Source organism: Pelophylax lessonae, assembly GCF_965119305.1.
Source record: "Pelophylax lessonae genome assembly, chromosome: 11".
NCBI lineage: Eukaryota > Metazoa > Chordata > Amphibia > Anura > Ranidae > Pelophylax > Pelophylax lessonae.
The window spans coordinates 69,060,754-69,087,544 of NC_138778.1; the positions used below are offsets into that span (position 1 = coordinate 69,060,754).

At 45.5% G+C, this 26,791-nt stretch overlaps 1 protein-coding gene across 1 annotated transcript in view; it reads left to right on the top strand.

The window, feature by feature from the left end:
* The window catches only part of FBXO47 (F-box protein 47), a gene marked incomplete at both ends in the record, with an annotated part of 584,326 nt that overhangs the window by 220,313 nt on the left and 337,222 nt on the right, over positions 1–26,791 (top strand). The window lies entirely within an intron of this gene.

Here is a 26,791-nt window from a genome sequence, read left to right on the forward strand (position 1 = left end):
ATCATAGCTCCCAGAGCGCGCTCCCGCGCGCCGTGGGTGCCAATTCCGATTGGATTCGGTAGGGAACCGATCAGTCACCAGATACTGACCAATGATTTTTGGTCAAGTATCTGGCGATCGGTCCCAGCCAATGGTTAGCTTTCCCCTGCCTGTGTAATGTAAACAGTCACTGTCCCTTCTGGAGTCCTTTCGGTTCCAGGAGAAGACAGAGAGACATCAAAAACGTGAGTTCCACCAACACTACACTGACACACCTCTCATAGGCACATTTAACCCCTTGATCACCTCTGATCACCCCCTGATCACCCCTAAACCCCTCACAGTGAACACTATATACAGTGGTATACAGATATTTTACTGATCACTGTATAAGTGTCACTTGTGAGCCTAGTTTGCGCTTGCACTAGGCCAAAATAGGGTTAGGGCACCCGCCACCTATCCCCTAATAAAGTTTTAACCCCTTGATCACCCCCAGTTAACCCCTTTACTCCCTATTACTCTGTGCACTAATATATACAGTAAATCAGATAACTACTGATCACTATATTTAGTGTCACTAGTGACCCTAATTTGCGCTTGTGCTAAGCCCAGATAAGGTTAGGGCACCCGCCACCTATCCCCTAATAAACTTTTAACCCCTTGATCTCCCCCAGTTAACCCCTTCACTCCCTATAGCACAGTGCACTAATATATACAGTAAATCAGATAACTACTGATCACTGTATTTAGTGTCACTTGTGACCCTAATTTGCGCTTGCGCTAAGCTCAGATAGGGTTAGGGCACCCGCCACTTATCCCCTAATAAACTTTTAACCCCTTGATCTCCCCCAGTTAACCCCTTCACTCCCTATAACACAGTGCACTAATATATACAGTAAATCAGATGACTACTGATCACTGTATTTAGTGTCACATGAGCTGCGGCTTTCTGAAGACAGGTAGTGCTGTGCTGCAGACTAGAGCAGAGCGCGGGAACAGAGGCTGACAGGGCGGACGTGTGTGAGGAGCGTGTGTGTTACTGAAAGGAGTGAGTGAGTGTGTGTGAACACCCCCCCCCTCCTAAGAAGAGCGGCGGCGAGCGGTGCGAGAACCCCCCCCCAGAGGAAAGAGCGTGCGGTGTGCGGGCAGCGAGCGGTGCGGTAACCCCCCCCCAGAGGAAAGAGCGTGTGGTGTGCGGGCAGCGAGCGGTGCGGTAACCCCCCCCTGCAAGAGCGGGCGGCAGACAGAGAGAGGGCAGGGGAGCAGAGGAGACGTACAATACCTGACCTGGCCATTGGCAGGGAGAGGAGCTTAGGTGAGACTGTTCGGCAAGTGACAGAGGAGGGAGGCAGGAGCTTGGGAAGAAGACTGACCGCCTGAGGGAGGAGGTCAGGAACTGTAAGTGTCAGGCTTAAAGGGACACACACAAGACTGTGACTAAGGTTGAACACTGACTGAGGCTCTGTGAGTACCTGGTGAGTATCTTTGCGACTGGGAGTGTCCTTGCGACTGGTGAGTATCTTGCGACTGGTGAGTATCCCTGCGACTGGTAAGTATCTTGCGACTGGTGAGTATCTTTGTGACTGGTGAGTATCTTGCAACTAGTGAGTATCCTTGCGACTGGTGAGTATCCTTGCGACTGGTGAGAATCCCTGTGACTGGTGAGTATCATTGAGACAGGTGAGTATCTTTGCAACTGGTGAGTATCTTTGCGACTGGTGAGTATCCTTGCGACTGGCGAGTGTCCTTGCGACTGGTGAAGTGTCCTTGCGACTGGTGAGTGTCCTTGCGACTGGGGAGAGTCCTTGCGACTGGTGAGTGTCCTTGCGACTGGTGAGAATCCTTGCAACTGGTGAGTATCTTTGCGACAGGGAGTATCTTTGCGACAGGTGAGTATCTCTGTGTCTGTGAGTGTTGTGCGACTGACCGGGCTGTGTGTCTGTGAGTGTTGTGCGACTGACCGGGCTGTGTGTCTGTGAGTGTTGTGCGACTGACCGGGCTGTGTGTCTGTGAGGGTTGTGCGACTGTGAGTGTGGTGCGACTGACCGGGCTGTGCGATTGTGAGTGTTGGGCAACTGAGAGTGTTGTGCGACTGACCGGGCTGTGCGATTGTGAGTGGGGTGCGACTGAACCGGGCTGTGAGACTGTGAGTGTGTGCGACTGTGAGTGTTGTGCGACTGACCGGGTGGTGCGACTGGGAGTGTTGTGCGACTGACCGGGCTGACAGTTAGGAGGGGTAGAAGGGGACAAGGCAAGGAGGCTGATCCTGGGCTGGAGCACCCCAACAGATACGCCCCGTTGTGTGATGTTGGGGAAACCAGTCAGGGACCAGCATTGCTGGAGCAGAGCGACGCCCCTAGCTGCCAGGGGAAGAACTCCTCCAGTGATGCCGGGAGAAAGGTAAAGAAAAAACAGGTGCTGGTGGTAGGGGACTCAATTATTAGAAGGACAGACAGTGTAATCTGTGACAAAGACTGTGTGCGCCGAACAGTCTGTTGTTTGCCGGGCGCTCGGGTTCGGCACATCGCGGATCGGGTGGACAGATTATTGGGTGGGGCTGGGGAAGACCCAGCTGTCATGGTACACGTGGGTACCAATGACATAGGCAGAGGAAGATGGAGAGTCCTAAACGATTTCAGGGACTTAGGCGCTAAGTTGAGGAGTAGGACCTCCAAGGTAGTATTTTCCGAAATACTACCTGTACCTCGAGCCACACCAGAGAGGCAGCGGGAGATTAGGGAAGTTAACAAGTGGCTGAGGAGCTGGTGTAGTAAGGAGGGTTTCGGGTTCCTGGAGAACTGGGCCGACTTCTCAGTCGGCCACCGGCTCTTTGGTAGGGACGGATTGCACCTAAATGGGGAGGGTGCCGCTGTCCTGGGTGAGAGGATGGCCAAAAAGTTAGAGGGGCTTTTAAACTAGGTGATGGGGGGAGGGTACAGATGTAGAATTAGCCAGTGGAAAGCAAGTTTCAGAGGGCAGAAATGGGGGCATTAGCGGTAGGGTGTTCGGAGCTCCTATACCCAGTGTGGCTATGGGGAAAAATCAAGAGAGTAGCCTAAAAACATCAAATGAGGATATATGTAACCGATCAAAATTAAGAGGTTTGTATACCAATGCCAGAAGCCTGGCCAACAAGATGGGAGAGCTGGAGCTGCTGATGTTTGAGGAGGACTTCGATTTTGTGGGGATAACTGAGACTTGGTTCGACAGCTCTCATGACTGGATGGCGACCATTCAGGGGTATTCCCTTTATCGCAGAGATAGAGAAGGTAAAAAAGGGGGAGGGGTATGTCTGTATATTAAGAACAGTCTACAGGTAAATATGATATTAATAATGGACGAGGCAGAATCCCTATGGGTAGAGCTTCAAAGGGAAGGCACTGTGGGGAGGGTAATATTGGGCGTATGCTATAGGCCCCCCAACCTGAGGGAGGAGGGGAGTCGGACCTCATTTTACAGATAGGATTGGCAGCAAGGATGGGAAATGTCATTATAATGGGGGACTTTAATTATCCAGATATAGACTGGGCAGAAGGAACCGCACACTCAGCCAAGGCTAGGCAGTTCCTAAATATTTTGCAGGACAATTTCATGGGTCAGATGGTGAATGCACCGACAAGAAACAATGCGGTACTTGACCTACTGATTACCAACAATACAGACCTGCTCACGGATATAGAAATACGGGGCAACTTAGGAAACAGTGACCATAGGTCAATAAGTTTCAGTATTAATTACAGTTATAGGGCGCAGAGGGGTAATATAAGGACGCTGAATTTCAAAAGAGCCAATTTCCCAAAACTGCACTCGCTGCTAGAAAATATCAATTGGGATAGAACCCTGGGAACAAAGAACACGGAGGAAAAACGGGAGTGCTTCAAGAGCATACTTAACAAGGGGATTGACCAGTGCATTCCAAAGGGGAATAAATTTAAAAGAGCAAAATTAAACCCTGGGTGGCTAAACTCCAACATAAAAATGCATATTAGTGCTAAAGAAAAGGCCTTCAAAAAATACAAGACTGAGGGGTCATTGGCAGCATTTAAGCATTACAAAGAATGTAATAAGAAATGTAAAGATGAAATCAGGGCGGCTAAAATAGAACACGAGAGACATATAGCGGAGGAGAGTAAAAAGAACCCCAAGAAATTCTTTAAGTATATAAACAGTAAGAAAGTGAGGCCAGAACACATTGGCCCCATAAAAGATGACAAAGGAAATATGGCCACTGAGGACAGAGAAAAGGCGGAAGTGTTAAATAATTTCTTCTCTTCAGTCTTCACAAAAGAATCGGGGGGCTACACGAACCCAGCTTGTAAGGCCAAACTAAACAACACACCTCAGGAAGTGCCGCCATGGCTAACAGAAGATAGACTTAGAACTAAACTAAAGAAACTTAACATAAATAAATCACCGGGACCGGATGGCTTGCACCCGAGGGTTCTTAAAGAGCTCAGCCAGGTGATTGCCAGACCATTATTCTTGATCTTTAAGGATAGTTTACAGACGGGGTTGGGTGCCAGCCGATTGGAAAAAAAACAACGTGGTACCAATATTTAAAAAGGGGCCGAGGTGTATCCCGGGTAACTATAGGCCGGTCAGCCTAACATCTGTAGTCTGCAAGATTTTGGAGGGGATGTTAAGGGACCACATACAAGACTTTAGTAATGAAAACAGTATTATTAGTAGTAATCAGCATGGATTTATGAAAAATCATTTCAGGCTTCTCAACCTAGGTACCCCCTCTAACACTTCAGGGTCCTCCGACCAGGCACCCCCTTTACAGCTAGCTGACTTCTCCGGAGTGGTCCCCTCTGACACTAGGTAGACCCACAGGGGCAATCCACAGTACTCACGACCTTTGTAGGCTTTCCATGGACTGGATCCTTTTCTTTCTCCACTGGTTCTGGGCACACCAGCTCCCCTTCAGCTCAACTCAGCACCCTCTGGATTCTCAGGCAGTACCCAGAGACATCCACTTCTTCTGACAGGAGGAGAGACAGCCGTACTCTCCCTCCTGGGACTCTGCTTCCCGCCAAAGACACCGAGCCATACACTCCGGTCAAACTTATACCCCAGAATCCTCTGTGGCAAAATCTGCCTTCTGGGGTAGATAAAAGCCTGAATGTATCTCTGATGGGGTTTCCTCCACTGCCCAACGAAAAACCTTTCACAGAACCAGTGGGGAGACTCCCCTCTCAGCAAAAACAAGTGGGAACCATGACAACCTACCTGACAAAAGAAATCATGGCTCTGCTGTTAGGCAAGCAAAGCACACTATATTTTTCCTAGCACCTACCTGTAGGGTGCTACATCGGTTTTGAACATCTACCACTAAGAGTGAAGACTGGCCCTTGTGCAAGGATTCCTTTAGCCCTCTCTGAAGTTACTGGGCTCCTCTCATCACTTACTGGCATGCTCTGCACTTGACTACTGTTGGGTTACATAGTTACATATTTAGTCAAGTTGAAAAAAGACACAAGTCCATCCTATTCAAAAAAAAGAAAAGTATTGAAAAGCCAACCATACAATCCCATATACACAATCTTATACCCGCTGTTGATCCAGAGGAAGGCGAAAATAAACCCCAGCAAAGTATGATCCAATTTGCTACAGCAGAGGAAAAAAATTAATTCCTGATCCCTCAATAGGCAATCAGATATTCCCTGGATCAACTTTACCTTAAAAACAAAATTTAGTACCCATTTATATTATGTACACCTAGGAAAGAATCCAGGTTTTTTTTTTAAAGCAATCTAGTGAGCTAGCCAGAACCACCTCTGGAGGGAGTCTATTCCACATTTTCACAGCTCTTACGGTGAAGAATGCTTTCTGTATTTGGAGACGAAATCTGTTTTCCTCTAGACGTAAAGAGTCCCCCTTGTCCTTTGTGTTTACCTTAAAGTGAACAACTCAACACCAAGTTCACTATATGGACCCCTTATGTATTTATACATGTTGATCATATCCCCCCTTAATCTCTCAAGAGATAATAAATTCAGTTCCTCTAATCTTTTCTCATAGCTAAAGTCCTCCATGCCTCTTATCAGTTTGGTTGCCCTTCTCTGCACTTTCTCCAGTTCCCCGATATCCTTTTTTAGAACTGGTGCCTAAAACTTAACTGCATATTCCAGATGTGGTCTTACTAATGATCTGTACAGGGGCAAAATTATATCTCTCTCTCTGAAGTCCATGCCTCTGTTAATACAAGAAAGGACTTTGCTTGCTTTGGAAACAGTAGCTTGACATTGCATGCTATTATTAAGCTATGGATTCCCCCAGTTCTACTCCACCTAGTATGTATGATGCATGCATATTCTTAGCCCCCAAGTGCATAACTTTACATTCATCAACATTAAACCTCATTTGCCACATAGTTGCCCAATGAAACAGTGCATTGAGGTCAGCTTGTAAGTTGGAGACATCCTTTAAAGAAGTTATTCCACTGCAAAGCTTGGTGTCATCTACAAAGACTGAAATGCTACTTTTAATCCCTGACCCTATATCATTTATAAATATATTAAAAAGTAAGGATCCCAACACTGAACCTTAGGGTACACCACTGATAACTTTAGACCTTTCAGAGTAAGAATCATTAACCACTACTCTCTGATTTCCATCTTTTAGCCGATTTTCAAGTCAGTAGACTTTACCTTACACATTAGCTGTGTGTGGGGAACTGTGTCAAAAGCTTTTGCAAAATCCAAGTATACTACGTCCACAGCCACCCCTCTGTCCAAGGTTTTACTTACCTCCTCATAAAAAGAAATCAGGTTTGTTTGAAAACTTCTGTCTTTCATGAATCCATGCTGTCTGTTGCTTAAAACATTTTTTTCCAGCAAGAACTCATATATGTGGTCTTTTATTAAACTCTCCAATATCTTCCCGACTAAAGAAGTTAAACTAACAGGTATATAGTTACTTGGCAAAGACTTTGATCCCTTTTTAAATATAGGCACCACATTGGCCCTACGCCAATCCAGTGGTACTATTCCAGTCCTTAACGAGTCCCTAAAAATTAGAAACAAAGGCTTAGAAATTACAGCGTTCAATTCTTTTAGGATGCGTGGGTGGATGCCATCTGGTCCAGGCGCTTTATCCACCCTTATTCTGTCTAAATATTTCTGGACCATATCACTTTTGAGCCATTGTGGATCATTTGAGGGTGTGTCAATACCATCCTCATTATGGTCATGAGCCCCCCATGCTCCTTTGTATATACAGAGCTGAAGAAAGTATTTAATAAATTTGCCTTCTCTTTGTCCCCAGTCACCCACTCCTGATTATTTTGTAAAGGGCCTACATACTCAGACCTAACCTTTTTACTGTTAATATATTTGAAGAATTTTTTGGGGTTTGCCCTACTACAGTATCTGTCGTTCATTTTGAATTTTTGCGTCCCTGATTTCCTTTTTACATATTCTGTTATATTCTTTGTAACAATTAAACAATGATAGTGTTCCCTCATTTTTCTATTTTTTGAAAGCTCTTTTCTTTTCATCTATAGCTTTTTTTTAGCTTTTGCCGTATATATATATATATATATATATATATATATATATATATATTGTAGCACCCTTCAGGTAGGTGCTAGGTAAAACTATAGTGGGCCTTGTCTGTCTATCAGCAGGGCTGTGATTTATATAGTTAGGGTGTCAGGGCTTCCAGATGTGCCTGCTGAAGGGAGAAGTATCCCCACTGGCTCCTGTGAGAGGCTTCTCATAGGGCACTGGGGAAATCCCAATCAGGGGACACATCCCAGCTTGTAACTACCCCAGAATGCAGATTATGCTGCAAGGGATTCTGGGAGTGGGTATTAGTTTGGGGGAAGTGCGTGGCACGGTGTCTTTGGTGGGAGCAGAGTCCCAGTAAGGAGAGTGCGGCTGTCTCTCCTCCTGTCTGAGGAAGGTGGATATCTCGGGTGTCGCCTGAGAATCCAGAGAGTGCTGAGTTGAGCTGAGGGGATCCGGTGTGCCGAGAGCCTGCGGATAGAGAGAGGGGTCTAGTCCCAGGAAAGCCTACATAGGTTGTGAGTACTGTGGATTGCCCCTGGGGGTCTGCCTAGAGTCAGAGGGGACCACTCCAGAAGAGGTTCTGGGATCCAGTGTCAGCTAGCTGTAAAGGGGGTAACTAGGTTGAGGACCCTAAAGTTGTAAAGGGGGTACATAGTCAGTGGACCCTGAAGAGTTCAAGGAGCAAAGGGGGCACCTACAGTCTGGGCCCTGAATTGTATTGCGTGTGCCAGTTACAGTCATAGTTATTCGGAGTTCTACAAAATACTGCCTCAAGCTGTGTCAGGCGGGGGAAAGTATTCAGAGACTTATGCCCCGTACACACGTGCAGATTATCTGAAGACTTTTGTCTGCAGACTTACCAAAACCATATAATATGAGGTCAAACCTAAACACTTTCAATTTGTATGCAATCCGGCAGGCCCTTGCACTACATAGAAAAGGTAAATCTGAAGACAAAAGTCTTCAGATAATCTGCACGTGTGTACGGGGCATTACACAGTGAAACAGTGTCAGGAGTTCTACAGTTCTCAGTCTTGGATCTACTGGACTATAGGTCGGGGATTCAACACTTTTTCTGTTATACAGAGTGTTCTCAGAGTCAGTGAGCATTGGCTGGCGCCGGCTGGCGTCAAGGAAGCGCCAACGGGCATTTTCAGGATCGAAGTCCCAGTTGTAATTAGTTCAAGCCGAAAGGAGTATCCCACACATTCCCTTCTCCCATCCTCTTAATTTATAATAAAAACCACAAACAAAGATGCCGGAGTTGTCGCTGCTTCAGTTGTCACACCTGGGAACTCAGCTCACATGGGCTGGAGAGGATTCCGGTACTAATGGCAGACCCACATCAGGCCATAGGCCTGGAAACCTTGCTACATTTGGGGGCTCGTCCGGGATTTTGCCATTAGCTACTGGGCCAGTTGCCCTTGTGTCCGTAACTGCTACATCAGCATCAGGCGGGGTGTGAGACTGCAACTGCGGGAGACAGGGAGAGTGGACTGAGACTAGAGGCCCACAGAGAGGGCTTGTGGCAACGCAAATGCTCCAGGAAAGACTGTAAAGTGACCATGACTTTTCGTATGGATTATGAGATGTATTCTGATGTCAGGAAGTGGAAAGCAGAAGACAAGTATGTCAGGATGTGTGAATGCAGTAACTGCCTGATAGCAAGGGGTCCTAGTGTGGACAGTGCAAATGGCGTCAAGGGTCCAGGGAAGAGGGGTGTCGGGTGTCGACAGTGAAAATGGAGGCCAGGGGCACGGGAAGAGGGGTGTCGGGGGCCGGGTGGTGGTGCAATCTATGTGGAAGAATGTTGACCATGCATCTGACAGCGGGACATTTATTCTTTATGGCGGTTGCACACATACTGTGGGGATTGTAGTCGGCCACGCTGAGGAGGGCCATGGAGCTAGTCCCGGAGTCAGTATGGAAGATGTTAATTGCATATGTGTGGCAAGGAAGAGAAGTATCGACCGTGCAGTCGGTGGCGGGATGCTGCTCTTGCCGAGCAAGAGAGGGCAGCTGGCTTTAGGCAAGAAAAGCGCAGTGGAGGCCCTAGTGCAATTAACCACTTAAGCCCCGGAAGATTTTACCCCCATTCCGACCAGGGGGTATTTTGCGATTCGGCACTGCGTGACTGTAACGGACAATTGCGCGGTCGTGCGACGCTGTACCTAAACGAATTTGGAGTCCTTTTTTTCCCACAAACAGAGCTTTCTTTAGGTGGTATTTGATCACCTGTGCGATTTTTTGATCACGCGCTATAAACAAAAAAAGAGCGTCAATTTTGCAAAAATAGCAATATTTTTCACATTTTTTTATATGAAATTCCCCCCAAAAAAAATGTAAAAATCAAAATTTTTTAAAATTTTCGGCCAATTTGTTTTATGCTACCTATGTTTGGTAAAAAAAATTGCAAAAAGCGTATTTTGATTGGTTTGCGCAAAAGTTATCGCGTTTACTAACAAAGGGAAAGATTTTTGTTGTTTTTTTTTAACGCGTAATGGCGGCGATCTGCGATTTTTTTTGCGGTACTGCGACATTGGGGCGGACAGATCGGACCCTTGACTGACATTTTTGACACTTTTGGGGTTACCAGTGACATTTCTACAGTAATCAGTGCTATATATATGCACTGTTACTGTAAAAATACACTGGTAGTGAAGGGGTTAACTTTATTTGGGAGGGAGGGGCTGTGTGTGTCCCTAGGGGCGTGCTTTCTACTGTGATTGGCTGTGGCTTCAGCTGTAAGGACACTGATCAACGGATCTACATAGTAGATCCGTGTGATCAGTGTCTTTACACCGAGGAGAATGACAGGTGGCTTGTTTACACAAGCTGCCTGCCTTTCTCCCTCTCCCCCGCGGATCGCCGAGTGACCGGCGGACATCGGGTCCGCTGGTCACACGCGCGGGGGGGGTCCGTGACCACGCGGGAGCGCGCCTCCGGGGGCGCGCGCTCGCTCCCTAGACCCTCACAAGCTAGTGACGTAGCCCTACGTCACTTTGCCTGTGAGGGGCTGACTGCCGACGTAGATCGGCGTTAGGCAGTCGGCAAGTGGTTAAGGTGGGCGGATGTGTGTCTAGCAAGTGACATACTCCGCTTTGCAGCTACTTCCCAAGTGTTTGCAGCGCAGCATGGCAGAGGAAGAGTTACAGTACTGCGCAGGAAAGCGCGCCACAAGCAGATCTGCCCAAAGGGAGGAGTCACCGCCCAAAATGGAGAGTGGGTGGAGGTAGCGAGAACTTCTGGCCAATCCGGAGCGACCCAGGGGACTCTACTAATATCCCCTCCTCCGGGCGCGGTCGTGCGGGAGACACGTGTAGGAGAAGGAGATATGTCGTTCACCAGAGGAGCAAAGAGTGCTATGGCTACCACCGTGGCCGAAAACCCTGCGGAGAGCCAAGAGCAGATCCCCCAGCCCGATCCCCCGCCCTCAGCTTAACTATCCCACTTCTATGTCTTCTTGAAAAAACACTTGGGGCGATGATGGAAGAGGATGTGACACAGGAGGAGGAGGAGGATGAAGAGGTAACATTTCCAAGGCTTTCAGGGCAGTCATTCGCAAGTGGCTCCGAGGGTGGGTTCCTGCACCCACAAATGCCAGGGACACAATTGTCCAGCAGGGACACAGTTCTGGAGGATGACGAGGATTAGGAGGAGATGATGGAGGAGGATATGGAACCATGTTCACAGCCGGGTGGCACCCAGGCCAGCTTATGGCCATCACTGGGGCGTGGCTGGGGAGATACGGAGGACACAGAGGATACACCTCCCACAGAGGACAGCTTTTCGTTGCCTCTGGGCAGCCTGGCACACATGAGCGATTACATGCTGCAGTGTCTCCGCAACGACTGCCGGGTTTCCCACATAGTAACTTGTGCTGATTACTGGGTGGCCACCCTGCTGGATCCCCGTTACAAGGACAATGTACCGTCCTTAATTCCCTCACTGGAGCGTGATCGGAAGATGCGCGAGTGCAAGCGCACGCTGGTAGACGCGCTGCTGGTGGCATTCCCACCTGACAGCGGGGGCACAGTGGAAGCACAAGGCCAAGGCAGGGGAGGAGGAGGAGGAAGAGGTCGTTAACGCTGCCAGGGCACCGCCAGCACCTCAGAAGGCAGGGTTAGCATGGCCGAAATGTGGAAAAGCTTTGTCAGCTCGCCACAACAAGCAGCAGCACCAGCAGCTGATATTGAACGTCTTAGCAGGAGGCAGCATTTCACTAACATGGTGGAGCAGTATGTGTGCACACGCCTAGACATACTGAATGACGGGTCTGTCCCCTTCAACTTCTGGGTCTCCAAGTTGGGCACATCGCCTGAGCTTGCCCTTTACGCCTTGGAGGTGCTGGCCTGCCCTGCAGCCAGAGTATTATCTGAACAGGTATTTAGCACGGCTGGGGGCGTTATCACAGATAAGCGCAGCCGCCTGTCCAGAGCCAATGTGGACAAGCTCACGTTCATTAAAATGAACCAGGCATGGATCCCACAGGACTTGTCCGTACCTTGTGCAGAATAGACATGTATACCGGCCTTACCCAGCCATTGCTGGATTTGATCTTAATTACTCTTTTGGGGTGTACCCGAATTAAAAATTTTTTTTATTAAAAACCAAAACCAGTGTTGGCTACCTTGTCCTCCTCCTCCACTGCCACCGCCACTTCCACCTACACCGCCATATCCACTGCCATATCCACCACCACCCACCACCTCAACCTTCTACTCCATATGGGCCTCGTCCTCCTCCTACATCATTCAAGATGAATATTTTTTATTTTTCAGTTTTTTCTGTTATTTTAAGTTATTTCCCTATCCACATTTGTTTACAGAGCACTTGCCATGCTCTTAAGATGAGTTTGCTGCCATTTGCAGCCCTCTAGCCCTTTCCATATTTGTTTTAGAGGCAATTTAGTGCTCAAAAGTTCGGGTCTCCATTGACTTCAATGGGGTTCGGGATCGGGGCAAAGTTCGGATTAAGTCACTTTTTTTTCAAGTTCGGTCGAACCCGCCGAACCTGGACATCCAGGTGTTCGCTCAACTCTATATGGGACAAAAGTTTCATGAATTTGTAAAACTATATGTGAAATAATACTACAAATTTTTTCTTCAAGGAAAACTTCTGTATGATATGTACTGTCCTTATCCTGTGTAAGATGTCCTAAACTATAATACAAATATACTGTGAAGTTTAGGTATGACAGAATGTAACATCTTCTTTTGGTCATGACACAAAATCTTGTTTTCACAAACAAAGAAAGGTTTTGTATCACCCCAGAGATGACAATGGACTATGCCTTTGTTCTCATCTCTATAAAGTTAGAAATATTGGTAACTGTGTTCTGTGTTGAAGCACTTATTCTAGTGTTAGCCTGTTCTGCAGTAACAAATACTGGTTCAATACCTTTCTCAGCTCTTATGCTGGAAACACGAGGTACAGACTTCTCAGATACAGCTGTATAAACATGTGCTGGTGTGCTTCCCTGAAAATGAAAATTAGATGACAAAGTTGAGAATATTTTTCTCGACATTCTCTAAAACCATTTTTCTCAAAAATACCTTTTAATGAGTAGTCAGATCATATCTCTAATATGATCTTGTTTGATTTCACTATGCTCTCTGTTGCTTTAATTGCATAGTAAACACTTAGCAGTTGCTTTATATCTGACTCAAAAGTTTTTTCCAAAAATGATAAAACTCTGGAGAAATAGGCAATTATTTTCTCTTTACCTTCTTTCAGTTGAGACAACTTTACTGAGATTGCATTCTCAGAAACATGAGTTTTCAAAACAAAAGGTACTTCAGAACAAACTTCTATTGCACTTAACACTGGAGCAGTCTGCAATTTTTTTTCAACACTTCAAAGGCATTTTTCTCATTTGGACCCCATTGGTCAACTATATTACCTTTATTTCTCAAAAGATTATATAGTGGATTAACTTTCTCTGCGAAAATGTTTATGAATTCTTTACAATGATTTATTTTATTCAAAAACTGATGCAATGCCTTTTGCGTTGTTGGAGTTGGAATAGAAGTAATATTTCTAATTGTTTCTTTCCGCGATTGTCTCTTTCCTTGACTAATTTTCATGTGAAGGTATTTTACCTGACTTTTCATCAGCTGAACTTTTGCAGTGTTTAATTTTAGGCCTGCAACTTGTAACAATGTAAACAACTCAAAAGACAAAAGAGCAATATGTTCATCGATATTCTGGGTACTCAGCAGAATCGTATCCACATGCTGATAAATACATTCTGGCCTTGAAAATTTTGACAGTATTTTTGCTATAGATTCATGAACTACACCATCACCAATACCTAGGCCAGGTATTAATCGAGTGAATGTATAACTCTCTTTGTTGAATGTGAACGCAAGTTTGTAGTGACAACTTTTAGTTAAAGGGATTGAAAAATGACTATTAGAGATTTCTAATACAGAGAACACTTTAGCTTTGGTATCCAAATTTAGCTTTATGTTAGATTTATCAGGAATGACCGTGTTATTTGTGATATGTTTATTCAGTGTCCTTAAGTCAACTGATAAAGAATATGAATTATCAGCTTTTTTGATAGGCCAAATTCAATTATTTACCACTGATTGTGCTTTCTTTAAAATTCCTAGTTCAAACTCTTGAATAATGGCAGAAAGTGGACCAATTGATTCTAGTGGTAACTCATACTGATTATGAGGTTCTGGATCTTTTCCTTTAATATTCAGTTCAGTATTTTTCAAAGTTCCTATGTCATTTTTGAACTTTGACCACAAACATGGAAAACGTTGTACCATTTCCTTTAAAGCACAATTACCATCAATATTAGGCCATTTTTGTTCTGTGGAAATATTAGTAATGGAACCAACATTACTGTATACAGAGGGATCAATTAGCACTTATTTGGGCCTAGATGGATCTTTCCAAATACTTTAATTAGCCAAATCAATCACCCACTTTTGTTTATTGATTACATCACTGCCAAGTACAGTATATTCTCTGCACTGTGACAAAACACTGTGAGCGGCTCCAGCAGACGTCACATGACGAAACGCTTAGGGCGGAGTCGCAACGTCAATACGTCACTTCCGGTTTCGGAGCCTGGGCCGTGGAACGCGGAAGCTTCCCGGCCATCACCGCTGATCCTAGACAGCCTCAAACGTGAGTTTTATGCTCTCTCTTCCACGCTACAGATACACATTGCATCATGGGGTTTTTTTCTTCTAACTTGAGGTACTAAAAGCCTGGTTTGGCTCACTGGAGAACCCCGGAAGAAACCGACCATCTTTTTTCTCAAACACAGGTCGTATACTTAGGGGCGACATCTAGTGGATGTACAACAGAATTGCAACCCCATTTTTTATTTTTTATTTATTACTTTCTCTCATTCATTTTGGCTCTTTTTCACTTAAGTGGTAATACAAACTCCATGCACAGCACGGATGAATTTATGTTCACTGTTTTATGCATTTTAAATCACTAATTTATTTATGAATTTAACTTATTTTCTGTTATTATCAACTGTCATCACAAAATAAATGCACATTGGGAACCCATTATTTCTTACTCGTTTAGTATATGCAGCACAGCACTTGCACTTTACTGAGTTGCACCTTATGGGCCCAGTCTATTAACCAGCTAACTTGGTCACACCACAAATCACTAGTGCACTTTATTTCAAATTAAATGGTTTTTTATGACACATTTTTTATTGGCACTTTGTTTTAAGTTGGTACAATAAGCACTATTTCTGATATTAATTTATGTTTTGTTTTACTTAAAGAACTATTCTGATAAAAACTGGTCCTGAAGAAGCACGCTGAGAAACGCGTAGACCCGTTGATCAGACATAACTCTGTAACATGTCAAGTATTTCCTTGTCAGTCTGAACCACTTGTTCTTTTGAACATAGTGGGCTAACAAACTGTCTCGGTTATTTTTAGATGTTTTTTCCTCTCTCTGTGTTGTATATGTCAATTGAGTGAGGATTGTTTTGGTTCTTCACTCTTTTAATTTTAATTTTGATTTCTTTGTAATAAAATGATATTTTTTATCAATTGTGAGTCGCTTTGGTTCATTCTACTATGTGCCCCCGAAAGTCCATATTTTTTGTGAAATAATGGTTTGGTTCTTCCAACCATATATTTCTCATTTTTTTCCTCAATGTTATTATTTGGATGATGGCACTTGTTGGGTAGTTCATTTCTTTTCTTATTGATGTGTGTGTGAGTGATCTCTTCAAGTCTGTGTGTCTGTGTGTGATCCAGAACTTGAGGCAGAACAGCTGGAGGAATAGGAGGACTTCCTTTCCTCACAAGGTCCCCTTTATGCAGATATCATTCCTGCAGTGCCACCAAACACACAGGAGGAAGAGGAGGAGGATTTCAGTAGTATGGATGGTTTTGATTACCCAGAAACTCCAGGAGTTGTACCTGGTTGGGGAGAAGTTGCTCCTGCTGACAATGTCAACTTTAGTGACCCAGAGGACTCAGAAGCTCATGCCTCCTCCAACTTGCATTGCATGGGCTCCCTGAATCTGCAAAGCCTGCGAAAGGACCCGAGGATTCATGCTATCAAGGAGAGGGATAATTACTGATTGGCAACCCTTCTTGATCTGTTATAAGGGTAAAGTTGCAGAGCTCATCTTGCCTTCGCAGAGGGAGCAAAGGATGAAACATCTTGAGGAGGCCTTGAAAATAAATTTGTGTACCACCTTTCAAGACACTGGGAGGTCAAAATTCTCTGTACATGTTTCTGAGGCATCGTTCAGCCAAAGGTGGAGCGGTGGAGAAGGCGACTGGCTGACCGATGCATTTAAACAGTTCTTTTGTCCTCAGCAGCACCCAGGGCTATTAGGTTTAAGCAACCATCTGCAGTGTCTCCATCATATGGTGCATGATTATCTAGGCGCAAGAGCAGACTTGGAGACCTTTCCAGCTGAGCATCCACTGGTTTACTGGGTCTTGAGGATGGACCATTGGCCAGAACTTGCTCAATATGCAATGGAGCTACTGGGCTGTCCTGCTTCCAGCGTGCTTTCCGAATGGACGTTCAGTGCTGCTGGAGGTTTTGTGATGGACAAAAGAGTGCTTCTGTCCTGTATGACAGGTGCATACAATTTAAATGTCGTATGTAATTTTTAACAGCAGGCCCTGTCCCCGTGCCCTGCTAACTGTGAGGGGTTACGGTGTTCAGGCACCACCAACACCAAAGGCCCAATATTTTTGCACCTGTATGACAAATACATGCAATTTCAAATTTGTATGGAATTCTTACCAGCAGGTCCCATACCTGCGCCCAGCAAGAGTAACTGCGAGGGCTTGGTTACGGTGTTCAGGCACCACCAACGCCAAAAGCCCAATTTTTGGCACCTGTATAACAAGTACATGCGATTTCAAATTTTTATGGAATTCTTACCAGCAGGTCCCATGCCTGCACCCAGCAAGAGTAACTTGCGAGGGGTTGCGGTGTTCAGGCACCACCAACAACCAAGGCCCAATTTCAGTTTTAGTTCCTGCCGATACTAACCTTCCAGGTTCCTATCACTCCAGCCAGTTTGCATAGCCGCCACCCAACCTTGGCCAGGTCAGGTGACAGCACAGCGCCCCCACTACATCACTGATAAGAACACATACAACACTTGATCTTTGCCAACTTCAAATAAGTATGGAATTTTTACCAGCAGGGCCCGGTCCTGCACTCAGCAAGAGTAACTGTGAGGGGTTGCGGTGTTCAGGCACCACCAACACCCAAGGCCCAATTTTTCTGCACCTCTATGACAACTGACAAGTACATGCGAGTTCAAGTTTGTATGGAATTCTTACCAGCAGGTCTCATTTCTGCGCCCAGCAAGAGTAACTGTGAGGGGTTACGGTGTTCAAGCACCACCAACAGCAAAGGCCTAATTTTTGGCACCTGTATAGTACATGCAATTTCAAAATTTGTTGGAAATTCTTACCAGCAGGTCCCATTCCTGCGCGCAGCAAGAGTAATTGTCAGGGGTTGGTTACGGTGTTCAGGCAACACCAAAGGCCCAATTTTTGGCACCTGTATAGTACATGCGATTTTAAATTTGTACGGAAATTTTAGCAGCAGGGCCTGTCCCTGTGCCCAGCAAGAGTAACTGTGAGGGGTTGGGGTGTTCAGGCACCACCAACAACCAAGGCCCAATTTTTCTGCACCTGTATGACAAGTACATGTGATTTCAAATTAGTATGGAATTTTTACCAGCAGGGCCCGTACCTGCACCCAGCAAGAGTAACTGCGAGGGGTTAAGGTGTTCAGGCACCACCAACAACCAAGGCCCAATTTTTTCTCGCCTGTATGACAAGTACATGCGATTTCAAATTTCATGGAATTTTTAGCAGCAGGGCCCGTTCCTGCGCCTAGCAAGAGTATTTGCAAGGGGTTAGGGTGTTCAGGCACCACACAACCAAGGCCCAATTTTTCTGCACCTGATCACTAGTACTGAGCAATGTCTTGGTGAAGACAAGAACTGCCCACCAGACAGGGGGTTGTTCTGCTCATCACTAGTACTGAGCAATGTCTTGGTGAAGACAAGAACTGCCCACCAGACAACAAGCATTCGGTCTGATTACTCAGCACTCATTGTCAGACATATATTATAATACAACGACCACTGTAGTAGCATATAGCACCAAGGGAAGCCCCCCTCAGCCAAGCAGAGCCTCCCCCGATACCTTGCTTACCACCATTATCGGTCTGCAGTCCTTTAGACTTAGATCTGCCTGAAGCAGATATACAACCTTATTGAAAATGAAACATAAAAGGTCTATGATAGTCACTAAAACATGAGGGACATAATCATATTCCTAGGAAATGAACAGCTTTTATCTTTACTAAATCATTATAATCTTACTTAAATATAATATAAAATATTATAGAATTTAAAAATATAAAATGTTAAAATATAATTATAATCTGACTATTAAAAATATATGGAATATATAAGTGCTGTTTAACCACTTTACGCCCGCCCCACCAGACAACAAGCATTCGGTCTGATTACTCAGCACTCATTGTCAGACATATATTATAATACAACGACCACTGTAGTAGCATATAGCACCAAGGGAAGCCCCCCTCAGCCAAGCAGAGCCTCCCCCGATACCTTGCTTACCACCATTATCGGTCTGCAGTCCTTTAGACTTAGATCTGCCTGAAGCAGATGTACAACCTTATTGAAAATGAACCATAAAAGGTCTATGATAGTCACTAAAACATGAGGGACATAATCATATTCCTAGGAAATGAACAGCTTTTATCTTTACTAAATCATTATAATCTTACTTAAATATAATATAAAATATTATAATATTTTAAAATATAAAATGTTAAAATATAATTATAAAAATATATGGAATATATAAGTGCTGTTTAACCACTTTACGCCTGCCCACCATCAAATGACGGCGGGACGGAGCGACCATTGTTCTGGGCCGCCGTCATATGACGGCGGCCCATTCAGGCAGGGCAGGCGTGCGATCGTGTGCGCGCCGCCCCGGAACTGTCGGCGGCGGCGTGTCCCCGGGACACAACGCGTCACCGGCAGGGGGAAACAGCCAATGGGTATGGCTGTTTCCCACATGATTGGCTGTGATCTAATCACACAGCCGATCACAATAGAGGGGCCCAGGAGAAGACCGCGCATGCGCGATCGGGAGCGCACATCGCGGTCATGTCGGTGGCTCTGTGTTCCCTAGGAACACAGCTAGTCACCGGCAGTAGTAAACAGTCACTGACAGTGGCTGTTTACTATGTGATCGGTTGTGAATCCATTCACAGCCGATCACAAAATGTAAACACAGAGCAGTAACTCACTGTTACTAGCTCTTCTCCCCTCACACACAGTTTCCAGTGTGAGGAGAGCAAAGCCAGAAACAGTGAGTTACTGCTCTGTACACCTGTAAAAGTAAAATCACAGCAATAAAGGTCCCCACACAGTCCTCAGCCCCCCCCCCAATTGCACCTGTCACCCAACAGTCACCTCATCAGTGCCCAGAAATTGCCACCCATAAGGCTACGTTCACTTGTGAGCGTAGCGATCGCGGGCAGAATCACAGCGATTCTGCCCGCGATCCGAAAATCATTGCAAATCGCAGGGCGCCTGTGCGTTGCCCGTGATTTTCAATAGCACCCCAAATGCTGTGCGATGTTGCTGCGATTTCCCCTGCCGAATCGCAGTAACATCGCGCAAACATCGCATGACGCCCAAAAAAGGTACAAGAGCTTCTTTGGGGCGTCATGCTTTGTTTGCGCGATGTTACCGCGATTCGGCAGACGGATATCGTGGCAACATCGCACAGCGTTTGGGGTGCTATTGCAAATCACGGACAACGCACAGGCCCCCGCGAATTGCAATGATATCCGGATCGCGGGCAGAATCGCGGTTATTCTGCCCGCGATCGCTACACTCACATGTGAACGTAGCCTAAAGTGCACCTGTCACCAGAGACTGCCATCAGTACCGCCGTGCCCCATCACCCATCACCTGTCACCCATCGGTGACCATCGCCCGTCATCTGTCACCCCATCAATCACCGTCATCTGTCACCCCATCAGTCATCGTTATCTGTCACCCCATCAATCACCGTCACCTGTCACCCCATCAGTCATCGTTATCTGTCACCCCATCAATCATCGTCACTTGTCACCCCATCAGTGATCGTCATCTGTCACCCCATCAATCATCGTCACTTGTCACCCCATCAGTGATCGTCATCTGTCACCCCATCAGTCATCGTTATCTGTCACCCCATCAGTGATGGTCATCTGTCACCCCATCAATCATTGTCACCTGTCACCCCATCAGTGATCGTCACCTGTCACCCAATCAGTGATCGTCACCTGTCACCCCATCAGTCATCGTCACCTGTTACCCCATCAGTCCTCGTCACCTGTCAACCCATCAGTCATCATCACCTGTCAACCCATCAGTCACCGTCATCTGTCACCCCATCAGTGATTGTCATCTGTCACCCCATCAGTGACCGTCACCTGTCACCCCATCAATCATCGTCACCTGTCACCCCATCAGTGACTGTCACCTGCCACCTATCAGTCACCTGCCACCCATCAGTGATCATCCGCAGTCAACCGTCACCCGTCGCACAGCCCATCACAGCCAGCATGTCAAAAAGGATGTACAGCAGTGAGGAGGCCCTTCAGGTCCTCTCCATGACTGATGAGAGCACCGGGGAGCTCTCATCAGTATCCGAATCCAATTGCGAATCCGATTCGGAATTTGAAATCGCTAATAGTAGCGGATCAGAGATGGACTCGGACTATTCCTGTACACTTTCCTTTATAGAATGTATTTTGGGGTGCAATTTTTCCTATATACATGCAACCACTTACCGACCGCCTAACGACCATATACGTCGGCCAATAAAAGCTAAATACTGGGGTTATGGCAGCAGATAGCTGCCATAACCCCAGTATTTTTTTAAACGGCGGGCGGTCGGCTTTCAGATAAGGGTGGTCCCAGTGGCGGATTCGCCGTGGAATTACCCTTACGGTGCAGGGGAAGAGGTGTCCCCCCTCCCGCCACGTCCCAGACGTTTTCCCAGCTTACCAGACCCGCCAGCAGCGGGGAAAAACTATCCGGTCCCGGATCCTCAGAGACAGGAAGTCGAGTGAGGGCAAGATGGCCCTCACTCGACTCTATGGTCTTGGAGGACCGGAGCTACGTCAAAAGTCGTTGCCTAGCAATCGGTTTAAAGGGCCGCTTTTTTTTTTTTTCTTTTTCAACTATTTTTTTTTTTTTTAATGTAGATGTGAGGTGTGGGGTCTTTTTGACCCCAGATCTCACAATAAAGAGGACCTGTCATGCCTATTTCTATTACAAGGGATGTTTACATTCCTTGTAATAGGAATAAAAATGATCAAAACATTTTTTTTAAACTGTGTAAAAATAAAAAAATTAATAAATAAAATAAATAGGAAAAAAATTAAAAATTAAAGCGCCCTGTCCCCGTTAGCTCGCGCGCAGAAGCGAACGCATACGCAAGTCCCGCCTACATATGTAAACGGTGCTCAAACCACACATGTGAGGTATCGCCGCGGTCGTTAGAGCGAGAGCAATAATATAAGTGCTAGACCTCCTCTGTAACTCTAAGCTGGTAACCTGTAGAAATTTTTAAAATGTTGCCTATGGGGATTTTTAAGTACCAATGTTTGGCGCCATTCCATGAGCGTGCGCAATTTTGAAGCATGACATGTTGGGTATCTAATTACTCGGCGTAACATTATCTTTCACATTATGGAAAAAATTGGGCTAAATTTACTGTTTTCTAATTTTTTAATTAAAAAAAGTGATTTTTTTTCAAAAAAATTGCATTTGGAAGACTGCTGCGCAAATATGATGTGATAAAAAATATTGCAACGATCTCCATTTTATTCTCTAGGGTCTCTGCTAAAAAAATATATCATTTCGGGGGGTTCTGAGTAGTTTTCTAGCAAAAAAAATTATTTTAGCTTGTAAACACCAAGTGTCAAAAATAGGCCCAGTCTTAAAGTGGATAAATCGACAACTTTGTGTAAAGTGCTACTTGGATGTTGGGCCTCTGTATGTGGCTAAGCTGTGTAAAAGTGTTACACATGTGGTATCGCCATACTCAGGAGGAATAGCAGAATGTATTTTGGGGTGCAATTTTTGCTATGTACATGCTATGTGTTAGAAATATTGCATAAATGTACAGCTTTGTGTAAAAAAAATGCGTTTTCATTTTCTTTCCACATTTTCCAAAAACTTGTGGAAAAAAAAATGACATATTCAAAAGACTCATTATGCCTCAAAAATTATACGTTTGGCTGTTTGCTTTCCAAAATGGGATAATTTTATGGGGGTTTCTATTGTGCTGGTGCTCCAGGGCCTTCAAAAGTGCGATAGGTTGTCAGGAAATTATATGTGTAATTTGTGCTCCTATATTGCCGGACGGTGCTACTTGGATGTTAGGCCTCTGTATGTGGCCAGGCTGTGAAAAAGTCTCACACATGTGGTATTGACATAATCAGGAGAAGTAGCAGAATATATTTTGGGGTGCAATTTTTTCTATGTACATGCTATGTGTTGGAAATATTTCATAAATGGACAACTTTGTGTAAAAAAAAATGCATTTTCATTTTCTTTCCACAGTTTCCAAAAACTTGTGGAAAAAAATGACACGTTCACAAGACTCATTATGCCTCAAAAATTATACGTTGGGGTGTTTGCTTTCCAAAATGGGGTCATTTTATGGAGGTTTCCATTGTCCTGGTGCTCCAGGGCCTTCAAAAGTCCGATAGGTTGTCAGGAAATTATATGCGTAATTTATGCTCCTAGAATGCCGGACGGTGCTACTTGGATATTAGGCCTCTGTATGTGGCCAGGCTTTGAAAAAGTCTCACACATGTGGTATCGCTATACTCAGGAGGAGTAGTAGAATGTGTTTTGGGGTGTAGTTGCAAGTATACAATATATGCTGTGTGAGAGAAATAACCTGTTAATACGTCAATTTGTAAAAAAAAAAAAAAAATCTTCATTTTGCAAAGAATTGTGGGAAAAAATTACAACTTCAAAAAACTCACCATGCCCCTTATTAAATACCTTGGAATGTCTACTTTCCAAAAAGGGGTCATTTGGGGGGTATTTGTACTTTCCTGACTTGTTAGTGTCTCAAGAATTGAGATAGGCCTTCAGTACATCAGGTGTGGTCAAGTGTGATCAGTTTTCAATGATTAGCGCCATAACTTGTGGACTCTATAACTTTCACAAAGACCAAATAATATATACTTATTTGGGTTATTTTTTACCAAAGATAAGTAGCAGTATAAATTTTGGGCAAAATTTGTGAAGAAAAATTACTAATTTGCAAAATTCTATGACAGAAACAAAGAAAAAGGTGTTTTTTCACAATATTTTCAGTCTTTTTTTATTTATAGCACAAAAAATAAAAAACCCAGTAGTGATTAAATACCATCAAAAGTCCTGGCAAATCGCCTGAAACATCTTATGCCCCAGGTTATCCATCTTGACCAGACCGGGTTTATTGCCGGTAGGGAGGCTAGAGACAATGCTATTCGGGTGATACAGTTAATCCACTGGGCTACCACCCGTTCTGACTCCCCGCCCTCCCTGATCCTCTCGACCGATGCCGAAAAGGTGTTTGATCGGGTGGATTGGACTTATTTGAGGGGGGTCCTGGAGTCGTTGGGCCTGGGACCACACATGTTGGCATGGATCATGGCACTGTACAGGGCTCCTAGTGCTAGGGTCCGTGTTAATGGGTGTCTTTCCGCCGGGTTCCGGATCCGGAACGGTACCAGGCTGGGATGTCCTCTCTCGCCCCTTCTTTTTGCCCTGGTCCTAGAGCCCTTTTTGGCCAAGGTCAGGGCGAATGGGGACATCAGAGGTGTGCGGGTCGGGACAATGGAGCATAAACTCTCGGCTTATGCCGATGACATCTTGTTCCATCTTACCGATCCCCTGCTTTTGTTGCCAGTCCTGATGCGAGAACTTGAACGATTTAGCCTTGTCTCCAATTTTAAGATCAATGAATTTTTGGAGGTACAGGCAGCTACACCACTTCTTTGCTTTCCACGGCCCGGCGATCCGTCCTCAGACATCTCTTACGCCCTTTGACCCCGTCCCCCACATGGTTTCTGAGTTGTACCAACTACTGGGTGCTGCATCCTCCGCTTCTGCGCCCATATGTACTCGGCTATGGGAGCGGGACCTGGGAATGCAACTTACTGAGGCCCAGCTTTCTTGCCTTTTACAACTGACTCACTCGACTCACTCGAGTTCGGCGGACTCTAAGATGCAAGAAACAAATTATAAGCTCATGACGCGCTGGTACCGGGTGCCGGCGGATTTGGCACGCATCTACCCCTCGGCCTCCTCCGCATGTTGGCGAAACTGCGGCGGTACCGGTACCCTGCTGCATTTGTGGTGGGAGTGTCCGGTGATCGCCCCTTTTTGGCACGATGTCCGGGACCAGGTCAAAACTATCCTGGATCTGGACGTGCCATTTAGCCCCCTCCATTTTCTCCTGCACGTACCCTGCATGCCGCTCAGCCGATATAGACGTAGCTTGCTACCCCATCTCCTCAATGCTGCGAGGAGACTGATTCCGATTTATTTGAAGCGGCCGCAGGTCCCGGGTAGGACGGAGTGGCGGTGGATGGTGGACACTATCCGAGATGCGGAGGCTGGGTCGCTAGATGTCGTGGGACACGGGAGCGCAATGACTTGAGGTTGCAACCGTGGGCTGACCACTCAGGTGGTCTGTCCGCGTTGCCCTCGAGCCTAGATCATGCCCTGCTGGTGTTGGTCGACCCTTCCCTAGTAGCCCTTCCCAGACCCAGCCCTTAGGTCCCTTTCCGTAGGCTGTCCTTGGTCTTCAGGTGGACGGGAGGATCCCGTGGGGGCGCGACGTTGGCAGTGCTCCGGATTCTGGCAGGTACTATCTCCTTTCCCCCTTCCTCTTTCTTCTTCCCTAGGCTTCTTTTTTTCTCTCCCTCTCCCTGCCTTTTCCTCATGTTTCCTCTCCTTGGTATCCCTGTTTCTGGACTCTTTCTTTGTTTTTCCTCCCTACATGCTGCCCCATTTACCTCGAGTGGGTGATTTTTGTCAGTGTTTTGGAGGGTCTGCCGGAGTTGGTCATGTTGCGTCTCCCTTTCCTTCAAACCCCTCCGCCCGCGGAGCTGGCCTGAGGTCGGTGCAGCTCTTCTGTGTGGTCCCACCCTGTTGATAGATGCCCCCCACGGCCAGTGGGGGGCGGTTTGAGGTACCTGGGGGGGCGCCGGCTGGGGGCACCGCACTGGGGGCGGTTTGATGGAGGCTGATGCCCCCCTCCCCCTGCGGTGTGCTTTGGCTTGGGGCTCCCCTGGGATATGTATTGCACCCTCTGGGACCTGCAGACGTCTGAAGTTGACTGTGACGCGTAACTCCCGGCAGGCCGCCCTCTTATTTCTTCCACTGAACGATGGTTTTTGCACTATGTTGTGTTGATACACACTACCCCTTTTACACTATGGTATGTACCATAGTGTATGCCCCTTGGAGTGTGGCTCTGTTCCGCTGCTACCCTTACTCTGTATTTTTGTTGTTGTTGTCTCATATTTGTTTGTACTCAGGTACACTAAATAAAGATTCATTAAAAAAAAAAAAATACCATCAAAAGAAAGCTCTATTTGTGTGAAGAAAAGGACACAATTTTTTTTATGGGTACAGTGTTGCATGACTGAGTAATTGTCATTCAAAGTGTGAGAGCGCTGAAAGCTGAAAATCGGTCTGGGCAGGAAGGGGGTGAAAGTGCACGGTAGGCAAGTGGTTAACTTAGAAGCTGCAAACACATTTTTCATTATTTATGTTATAAAAATAGGACTTCCTTTGTTAGCTTATATTAAAGCGTAACTCCACTTTTGTTAAGAAAAAAATATTCAACTCTGGGTGATCTATATACATTGCAAGGGTTATAACAATCTTTGTTGCAGATTCCTATCTTTTGTTCTTCTGAATAAATCACTGTTTGTTCCTCTGTGCCCCTGTGAGTTTAATGGGAGTGGTTTCATAATTATCAATCAGCTGTGCACCTCCAGACCACTAATGAGGAAATCTGCTGGGCCTGCATCCCTTTAGCCCTATAACGCCAAACGTATCATATGTGATACATGAGTTTTTGAGCCCTCCAAATGAGCGGTGTGACAATATTTTCCCTGAAAAACGCGATGTATACAATTATATACATGCAGTACAAGGATAATCCACCAGGGGGCAGTAATTGGCTCACTAGAAAGCTTTCCAGCCATGCTACAAGACTGCCATTAACCAAGAAGTGGACATATCATGCATTTGCAGAAGAACTTTGCCAATTTTGAAAAGGTTAAGGTAAGAAAAAAAAAAAAAATTTTGTGAAACATCAATAGGAACAGTTACTGGGTTGATGCAATGTGAAATTACTTAATATTTCATAATCTATGGTTTAGTAAAACCGTGTTAAAAATGACGTATCAAATTTGATACAGCAGGTGTATAAGGTCATGTAACTCTAAATCAGTCAATTGTTATTTTAATGTATTTTATGCATTATAAATAACATCAAGCAACATAGTCTTTTTATTTTTCAAGTAAACTAATTAAATGTTTAACCACTTGCCTATATTGTATATTATTTGGTCTTTGAGAAAGTTATAGTCCACAAGCTATGGTGCTAATCATTGAAAATTGATTACACCTGATCTACTGAAGGCCTATCTCATTTCTTGAGACACTAAAAAGTCAGGAAAGTACAAATACCCCCCAAATGACC